We start from the raw sequence: 9,964 nt of genomic DNA, 5'->3' as shown, positions 1-9,964 counted from the left end.
TTTGTGCTTAACGCAAGCTGCTTATAATGTATTTTAGCTTTTATCACAGCTATATTTAGGGAAGCCAAAGTGTGCTGTATATACTGCTTGTTCATTCACCGGATTTCATAGCAAAATGTTTTACATGGTGTTCTGGTGGGATTTGATGGGGTATATTCAGGACAGTCTTGTTTGTCAAGCGTATGTTTGTGCATCAAGCATGTTCAGCACTTCCATTTGTGATGTCTTAAATATGCCTTCGTTTTTTTAATCACTGAAACTGTCTAGAAAAGGCCGATATTCAAATGTGGATATTGGTGGCAACAGTAGTCTGTGCAGCTCCAGTTATCTGTGGCAATAAGATGGGGAGAACAGAAGAGAGATACTCTAATCATCTGGTTGCCAGGTTTACAGTAAAGCAAAAAAAAACTGTTTAGCAAAAGGTCCTGTGCTGGTTTGGGATGATTACAGAAAATTAAGTGTTGAGGTTGTGAAGAGGAGGAATGACATAATCCATGCCCAGCCATATTAGTGTTATGGGAATACAGAGACTCATGGCCTGAAAATAGCCTGATTTTAGTAAAAAAAAATATTTGTAGTGAAAAATTGTTCTATGGCTCATTTCTAAGCACAGAAGCATATCCTCACACATGAAAAATCTGTACATATATTTAATAACTTGCATACATGCTAGTAAGTAAGAGTTATGAATTGTATCTATTATGTTGTATGCAATATAAGGAAGGCTGCTCACCATTAATTTTCTTAATTCTCACCATTAGATTGTGCGCTAAAACTGACAAAAAATACAGCAATCAAAGCATTTCTTTGTCACCTGTCACCTTCAAATAGCGAAATGCTGTTGTTCATTTTAATTACCATGCCATGCAACTATAAGTTATTGCATTTCAGTGTGCACTGGAAAATATTTGTATGTGTTAAGTAAACCAAGACAAAAATAAATCCTTTTGTGATTTGGCATCTTCCATGTATGATGAGCTGCCATCTTTCTATGGATACGTTTACCACTGGAGTACAGAAGCCTCATATTATAGCTTTGCTATAAATTACTGCTAACTAAAATGCTAAATCATGGAAATCCCAAACCAAAGATCTGGTATTGTCTAAATGCATAGTTGCAAAGACAGTGTGGAGGACAGAGCAAAATCATGACTTGCATATATACATATTGCAAAAATAAAGCAATTTTAATGGCCAATCACACAGCAAAATATTCGGTATTTTAACAATGTAATACTCTTGGATTTGGAAGGTTGATAGATTTTTCAGGATCAAAAGGGCATTTAGTAAAAAGTTTGATTTTATGGCAGGTTATATTTTGGGCCTGTCAGCTTTGACACAGTCCCTTAAAAGCAACAATTCCTGCTGTCCTGCTGTGTGTGTCTAAAAATTTCTTATGTAGAAATAAATCCACTCTGCATTCTGTTAGCACATGCTAAAATAGCATTTCCTGTCCTGTGACACTTAATCTCATTTACTTGAAAGCACATACCCATTTTCCGCTACTATACATCTTACGTTTTTTTTAAAAAAGCTTCATGTACATCTCATAGTAGGCTTTGTGTGCTACTATGTTCAAGACCATATCCTCAGAAAAGTTTATGCACCCAAATTACAGTATTATTGTATACCTCTCAAAGACCTCATTTCTACCAGTATCAAAATTGACTATATTTAATACTTATAACAACAGATGTCTGTTAGCAAAACTACAACAGAATTCCTTAATTATAGCATTCCCATGTGTGGTGTCTTTGTAAGACCTAGAGATTTGAGATGTGACTGGGATTGTATGATTTAAATTTAACATCAGTTAAACTGCTGTGTCTGGGAAACTACTTTTTAAATTTATCAGTAAAATAAACAATGCAATCTCATCATTGCCTCCATATTTACCTTGCTACAGAGAAAAAAGGAGCACTCATTGTCAACAATGTAGATTATAACAGCCTTAGTCCATCATTACTAAATTGCTTTGTTTGCCAGTCAGATAGCTGTAATCCTCTCTGGCTTACACAAATGTGTTAGTTAAAGTTGAAAGCCTTTCTTCAAGTAACTGAAACTAAGGTTACTTTTTAAAAAAATGCTAATTGCCTTCTCTAAAAATATTTTTGTACATGATCTGCAGGAGTGTGACTGATGCAGAAAAGTTCACTATTTACCTTTAAAATATAGAGCATGACCTTTTGGTTACAGTAAATACAGTACTGCAAGTCTGTTAAAGTCATCACATATACTAAAGGTATTGAGACTATTTACCTCACATTCCTCCCTATTAGCTTCCACAATTAACATGATCCACAGCTGAAAAAATAATTCTAGTTGTCAGTGATAAATGGGGTGAAATTGTCAATCACTGAAGTCAACAGTATTATTTTTAAAAGTTATTGCAAACAAATGTTTACCCAAAGATAGTGGTAGGTTGCTGAGACTTTGTTCCTCGGGGTTCTCTAATTCCCTTCACATGGCAAGCTGACTTCAGTGCTCACTTTCAGACTAAAGAGAGCTGAGAGCTTTTTTGCTTTTCTTTTTCGTTTTCTTTTTTTTGTCTGTAGCATGGAGAGTACCTAACACTCAAGCAGCAGTGTCTTTAGCAGAACCAGGAACATTCCTGGCAACTCTGGCTCTGACATCTGAGACAGAACATTAGCTTTTTGTTTATTTGTTTTATTTTCTTGGTATGATGTGCAGACCTGAGGTTTCGGTTCAGGCCTGTCTCCACTGAGAGGTGCCAGTAATATAGGAATCTGCTATTATGGACTATATAAATATTTTGTCTATTTTTAGTGCTTGCTTTTGATCTCTGAAGAATTTTAATATCAAGGTCAAATATTGTGTGGTGGTTTCATATGTGGATGTATTGGTGATCTAGACATTAAAGAAAAGGCATACAGTGTTTGTAGAGATGAAATCTCTTGTTTTTTCCATTCTCACTGCTGAGGAGAAATATTATATAAAAGTATTCTGGGATGGTATATCTTGTTCTGGTTGCTTGTGAGAAATTCAGCAGGCAGTTTTGCCTTTAGGTTTGGGTCACATCAAATGGAAGAGTAACTTTTTCTTCTTGTAAGTTTGGGTCACATCAAATGGAAGACTAACTTTTTCTTCTTGTAAGTTTGGCGTTTCATACTACCTGGCGATTAGCATGTTCTCAAGCACTTAATCTGTGAGAACCACTTCACATCTAACCAGATTGAGGCCTGAAGGAGGTGGTCATTACTAATAAATGTTTCTGCTTACTGATTTGATCCTTTTAATTCCTGCCTGTATGTAAAGTTTTAAAAAAAAAACCACCTTGGTGTTCATACCTGCTTTTACCTTCCTCCTGCATCATGCGAGTGTGTCCTCAGAGTGGTTGTTGAGGCAGATGTGGAGTTCCCCTTGCACTCAAAAGGATCGGTTCATTCCCATTTGTCTCCACATGAGACACAGTATTGTGACATCTCTGCATGAAGACCCATTTCTCACCATCTTCTTGTATTTCCGTATTTGCATATTTTGGATGGTAACTCTCATTCATGCAATAACTGATCTTCAATTATGGGGTTATCTTTTAGTAAAGTAGGACTAGCTCTGAGGTTCTGGTTTATTATTAAAATTACAGGTTATAATGCAAATTGTAACTAGGAAATGTACCTGTTAGTCAATGGGTTTGAGCATAATTATAAGCCAATATCAAGCATGTCCTGGTCCATCTAATACTGAAAATGGATTCTCATTTGCTGTTCTCAGAATTAAACCAGAAGAAGTTGCCAAGAACAGATGGCTAGTTAGGCGAGAAGAGTGTATTAGGTTAGCCCAGTGTAACTGGAGATATTGGCCACCATTGTGAATGGCACTGAGACCTCCATCTCTCTGATGGGAAGCAGGGAGAGCCATCTGCCTGAACGTGTGACCTGTAGACCATAAGATATCTAGTATGCCCACAACAGAGCTGAGGGGAAATGCCTGTTTGAGGAGATATTGATAGCGGGTCTACCTTGCCAGGTCATGTTGACCCACATCTTCCTCCACAAGGGGGTTCACCAGCCTAGTGCCTCTACCATGGGACCCCTGCGTAACTTGTTACAAACTGCACCAAGAGCCACAAGCTGGCCATCATCTTTTCAAGAAATGGGGAATGGGAAAATCTGTAATGGTGGCAAGCCTCCACACCTGTCATGCTGTGCTACAATTTCAGTCTTTGATTGTTGGTCCCATAAAGGTGTCATTTTTTTTCATGTTATTAAAGCAATTACAGTTATTATACTAAATTTGTCCTTTCTGAAGGGAGCAAGAACAAACAAGGAAGGATTTGAATACAAATTGAGCCTGGATGTGGGCGAAAAAAATCACAGCAGGCCTGCTCGACAGACAGATGAGGCGGTGAGGAGACATTATGAAGGAACATGGGCTGGAGCTACCCTCCTTTGCAGCCCTTTGCTCGTGACCCTTTGAGGAATGTCTCCCAGCCGTCTGAAAGATTCATTTGAATGAGAGGCAGTTTGGTGCACTGTCATCTCGGGCAGATCAAAGCCCGTTCCTCACTTGGCTGAAGGAGACATGTGGAAAGCCTCCCCTCCCCCAGGCAAGGCATTTCCCCTGGCACCGGTCTGACCTCCCTACTGCTTCTCTCAGAGTACCCCCATGTAATGTCAACTGTCCCTGATGTGCCTTCGGGCCACCGTCTTGCCTCAGCAGCTGGAGGACCTGTGTCTGAGCATGGCGGTGCTCCCCTTGGGGCCGGCAAGCTGGCAATCGGCTGCAGCAGAGCTGTTTCATCCCAGGAAATGTGTCAGGGCACCAGTGCAGATGTTTGTAGTTCAGAAGAAAAAGGTGTGGCAGACAGTACGTTTCAAAGCTGGTTCAAGTGGCAACAGAGTTGGTTCTTGGGCACGGAAAGCCATTTGTAATGTACCAGTCTCCCACTGTGATTGTGTTCCTTTACACAATGTTCTCCTTGTGTTTCTAGGGACAAGGGGAAGGGTATTTCTCATTCATAAAAATGGTATTGAAAACTTTGGATGTATATTGATTTTTCCCTGTGACTGAGTTTTATGCCCCAAGTCACTGCTAAATAAAGCGTGCTCCCATGAAGATCAGTGGTGTGAAGGAAAGAGGAGCATGTGGCCCTCTCCAAGACCTCAATGAGCACCGAGCTCACACATTGATACCTTCAGCATTACGATTGCTGGAAGGTCCCTGCTCACCAGCATCCTGAAGCAATACAGCCTTTTGACTTCAAAAGCGAACTTTGGTAAAGGAAGAACACATAAATGGGGACAATAAATTCTTAAATTTTAGTACAGACCTTCTTTCCTTGACTCTAAGCCTCTCCATGGAGCTGATACTGTTTTGCTGCTGATTTGGACATATCAATAAATATGGGGGTTTATTAGCTTCTGTGAAGTGCACTAGTACACCAGAACATGGGATTTTCTGGTGGCTGTGTGGCTTGTGCCTTTACTGGCATGTAAAGTCTATAACATCTGTGCTGGCCACCTTCCGCCCAGAGACGTAGAGAGAAGTTACTAAGTAGTCTGGGTATTCCACAGCTACCTCTTTACAAGACAAAGAATTACTGCTGGCTAATATGGAAACTAGAAATTTTGCCGCCTCAAGCAATCAAATTTTGGAAAGTTTATGACCTGGTTTAAATGTTGAAAATTGACCTCTTTGTTGGGTTTGGACTACTTTCAGCCCAGCAAGTTTGGTAGTGATTAATTGATAAGTAAATTAATTTTCTGATATCACTAGTAGCTGAATAGTGTATCTGCAAAATACATTACTTGCAAATGAACCTCTGGACCATTATGTTGGCCTCACTGACAAGGCCCTGGAACATACTGTTTAAATAAGGAAAGATGCTGTTGTACTTTATTTAATGTCATTCTTTTCTACATTACATGCTTTAAATTCCTATAGATGTAAAAGAAAAAAATGCAGTCTGTTTCTCTTTTTTAGGAAAACAATGGGTTTACAGTTGGTTTTATAAATGGAAGAATGTTCTAGAGTGGAGCATCTTCATGGGTCCTCATTTTCAGCTATATCACAGGTTGAGAATCAAGTTGCTTTTCTGACTTAACATTTACAACTGCAGGATATAAAAATCAATAGAGGTATGTTGCATTGTTCATTAAAATTAAACTGTCAAAATCCTGTCTGCTTAAAGATACATCTTACTTTTTAAAAAGTCTTTACAGTAACAAGTAGAGCTGGCATCCTAAATTAGAAGATAAGGGCGATGTCAGACCATCTCCTTAACTATTTTTAAGAGTTCTCTGTGTTTCAATGTCTGACCTGTTTCAAATGTAAAAAAATAACTGGTTAGAGTTTGAGCTACCACAGTCATGGCTGTTGCTGAATATCTACTCCTGAAACCTGACAACTATTCTGCCTTTCAGTTGTGGTTCAAGATTGAGCCTGAAATATTAATTTAATTTAGACGTTACTGTCTGGGCATTCAAATACAGGATTACCAGCTTTTTACTTGGGTATCTTCCCCCATAGCCGCAGAAAAAATAATATTTTTTTTTTTTTGCGCTGCACTATTTAAATTTGAGAAAACAATTGAAAGGATAATGAAGCAGGAAAGCTGACTTCCCTCTTCCAGGCAAAGAAGAGAAACTACTTGGCAGGTAAAACATCCTGCTCCAGAAATCCTGGTGGACTCATTCAATTCTCCCAGTTATTAAACTAGAGGTATTAAGATTTGGAGGACATCACCAACTGTTTTAGTCACAGCGCAAGATCAAATTTCTCTAATGTCCTATTTTTGCTGACGTTTTAAACCAAATAGCCAAACCTTTACTTCTGACCACTCCCTGGATTAGTAACCTATTAATACATAAAGAGTTCAGGCTTCTGAAATTCAGTAATGTTTGTGAATATATTTTTCCCTACAGTATTTGATCTTTGAAGAACACAGCAACATTCTACCTTTTTTTAATCAATATTTTTAAAATTTTTACTTGCTTTATTCATTGCTAATTTTGCCCTTATGAGGATTTTTTCACAAACAGAATAGACTAGACTATTTCAGTTTGATGGGACCTACAATGGTCATCTACTACAACTGCCTGACCACATTAGGGATGATCAAATGCTAAAGAAAATTATTAAAGGCATTGTCCAAATGCATCTTAAAAAGTGACAGGCATTGACCACCTCTCTAGGAACCCTGTTGTAGTGTTTACCCTCTTGGTAAAAAAATGTTTCATAATTTCCAGTCTAGACCTCCCTTCATGCAGCTTTGAACCACTCCTGTGTGTTCTGTCACAGGATACCATGGACTGCTCCTATAAATAGCAAAGATGCTAGCTTTTGGATTGCAACTGTACAAACTTGTTCAGGAAGTATGTTCTACTGTAATCTGTTACATCAGAAACCTATTTTTTCTTTTCATCTGCATCTGTTGCCCAGTACTGACCCTCATATTATGCCCTCTCAAGCATGTCCCTTGCATACAAGATTGTCAAAAGCAAACACTTTCAGATATGTTTCTGCATCCCTAGTGAAAACAAACAAACAAAAAACCAAACCAACAAACAAAACCAACCAAACAAACAAAAGCAAAAGAGAGAGATGCAAGGAAAAAAAAAAACCTGTTCATTAAGTTTTCAGTAAGTTTTCTCAAGAACCTATTCAACTTTTCCAGATGCATCATTGTCCTGGGTAGCTAGACAGATGTAGAGTCAAGTGAGAGTGCAGATAAGCTTGTTGGATACCACCACTGACTGAGATATATAGGCCTCCATATAGTAAGGTAAATGCCATCATTTCTTCCCCATTTTGAAGTTTTCTATGAGAAAAGTTTAGCCCTGTCTATGGTTACAGAACAAAGGAAAAATCTCTATGTGCATTTTATAAGTTAGCTTTTTCATTGAATCATTTGTGGGATGCTGTAACTGTAACACATAAAATATTACAACATTTATTTCTTCTTCAGAATTGCTGAGATTTTTCCTCATCTGCAGAAATGACTTGCTCATACCATGCAGTGTCTGATCTACGTATTTGTATTCTGTGGTTAGGAAATTCAGAGCAAAAATCTTATCAAAGTAACTTGATTATGGAGTGCTGCAGGGAAGATCAATGTAGATGCTCAAAATGGCATCAGGAGAAAATGTTATGTTGAAAGACAATGAAAAATATTACATTAATGTTTCCGAAGGTGTAAATGTGGGATTCTGTTATCAAATTTACTCTAGTGTCAGATACACTTACCTATAATTGACTTTATTTTGAAACTTTGTTCTCATTTCTCTATCTGCTTTTTTAACACATCTTTCACAAACAGCACATGGTCTGGATTTCATTCTCAGTAAAATTCCCTGTCCTCCTGCGCTTATCCCCAGCGTCAAAATTAGGGCATAACTGGCCCACCTTCATGCTAAAGTAATTGATCACGCCTCTTACAGGGACTTACAGCTATTGTTTCTCAAAGCTTTGGGGACCATGGTGCTCATGTTCTCATAAAAAACCCTTTTCCCCTCCATCTTTGAATTCTCCTCCTGTCCGCAGCAATTGCATATTATGGAACAAGCCTCCTGTGGATTAAAAGCCTTCAATGGATGAAAAGATAAAGCAGAAATATTTGGAGCAAGGGATCATTTCCACAGCAGTGACTGAGCGCAGGGTAAACTTGGCAAATCTGTACAAACTGACTAGAGGGGATGATGGGTATCACCTTCTCTTGCTTAGGACAGATGTGTTTCAGAAACAGATAATTAATTTATTCTTCTAGCAGTTGCAAAACAACCCCCTGATCCTTGGTCATGGTATCCCAAGCGTAGGTCTTGAACTCATGTAGAAGAGGTGAATTTCTTCTCTCTGTCTTGCCTCCTTTCCCCAGAGCAGGCAGGTTTCCTTTTTTTTTCTCAACTCCTAGCCATTGTGTAGTTCTCTGAGTAGGTAGGTCTGATGCCTATGCAGGAACTTTGACCAGTTCAGTATATTGATCATCATCTTACCTATTCAGCTAAAAACATAGAAGCACAGTAAAATTTCATTGATTTCCTGCTTCAGTTATTGATTTTGAAGACGCTAAAAAGGGCCCTAACATCCAAAGCACCATACCTCCTTTTTGTACAGCTGTAGTATCTATGAGGCCCAGGACAGCCTTGAGTGGTGACCTCTGAGTGGCTGCAGGCAACATCTTCTTGATGGAAGGTGACGTATGTGGCACAGTTCAGCACAGAGGCTGGCTAACATCACAGCTTAGCTCCTTTAACCACTTGGCACAATGATAGTAGCTCTGATTGGATCATTGCTTGAGAACATCTCAAAATCATTCTGGGAAATGTTTTCTGAATTGTCTGGTTATCTCAGATTCCCTCTCCCCCTTTCAAATAACTGGAATCGTGCTAGGAAAAAAAGTCAGGTTTTAGAATTTGATGTAGAACTTAGTGTTGGGAGTATTAAGGAAGTGGTGGTGTCTTGCAAGCCTACCACTTACATCTGGAGCTTCCATAGAATCTGCATTGACTGTCTGTTAGGAGCTGAGATCCATCATGCTGCTGACATTCAGGCTATCATCACATTAACGATTGTATACAGGCGTATGTAACAGTTTGAAGTATGCATGTTTTTAGAAGGCATCTACTACATGACCTGTAGCTAACCTGTTTTGCCATCCAGACAGAACAACAGTTAAAACAGGTGAAGCTGTGTCAATGTTTCCCCATTTTCATCTGAGTTTTATGGAGTGCCCTTGAATGTGCTGTCTGTGCAGCACTAGCTGTTAGTTCTCTAGGGAAGACATTTCATCTGATATAATGGTAGTTATGATTTTCTATCACTTTTCCTCCTCAATGCTATAGGTCTGTGTTGTTGGAACATCCTGACTTATCATCATTCTCCTGTGACACTCTTTTGTTATCCAAATAGCTTTAGAAGCTCACAAAACTAAGCTTCACAACAGTGAGGAATTTTTTCCTTCCATTTTGCATGAAGGGAGATCAAATGCAGAGTGATTTTGACTTGA

This window comes from Columba livia, chromosome Z (assembly GCF_036013475.1).
Source record: "Columba livia isolate bColLiv1 breed racing homer chromosome Z, bColLiv1.pat.W.v2, whole genome shotgun sequence".
Lineage (NCBI taxonomy): Eukaryota > Metazoa > Chordata > Aves > Columbiformes > Columbidae > Columba > Columba livia.
The sequence above is the reverse complement of the archived record's forward strand: the minus strand, read 5'-3'. Positions refer to the sequence as shown.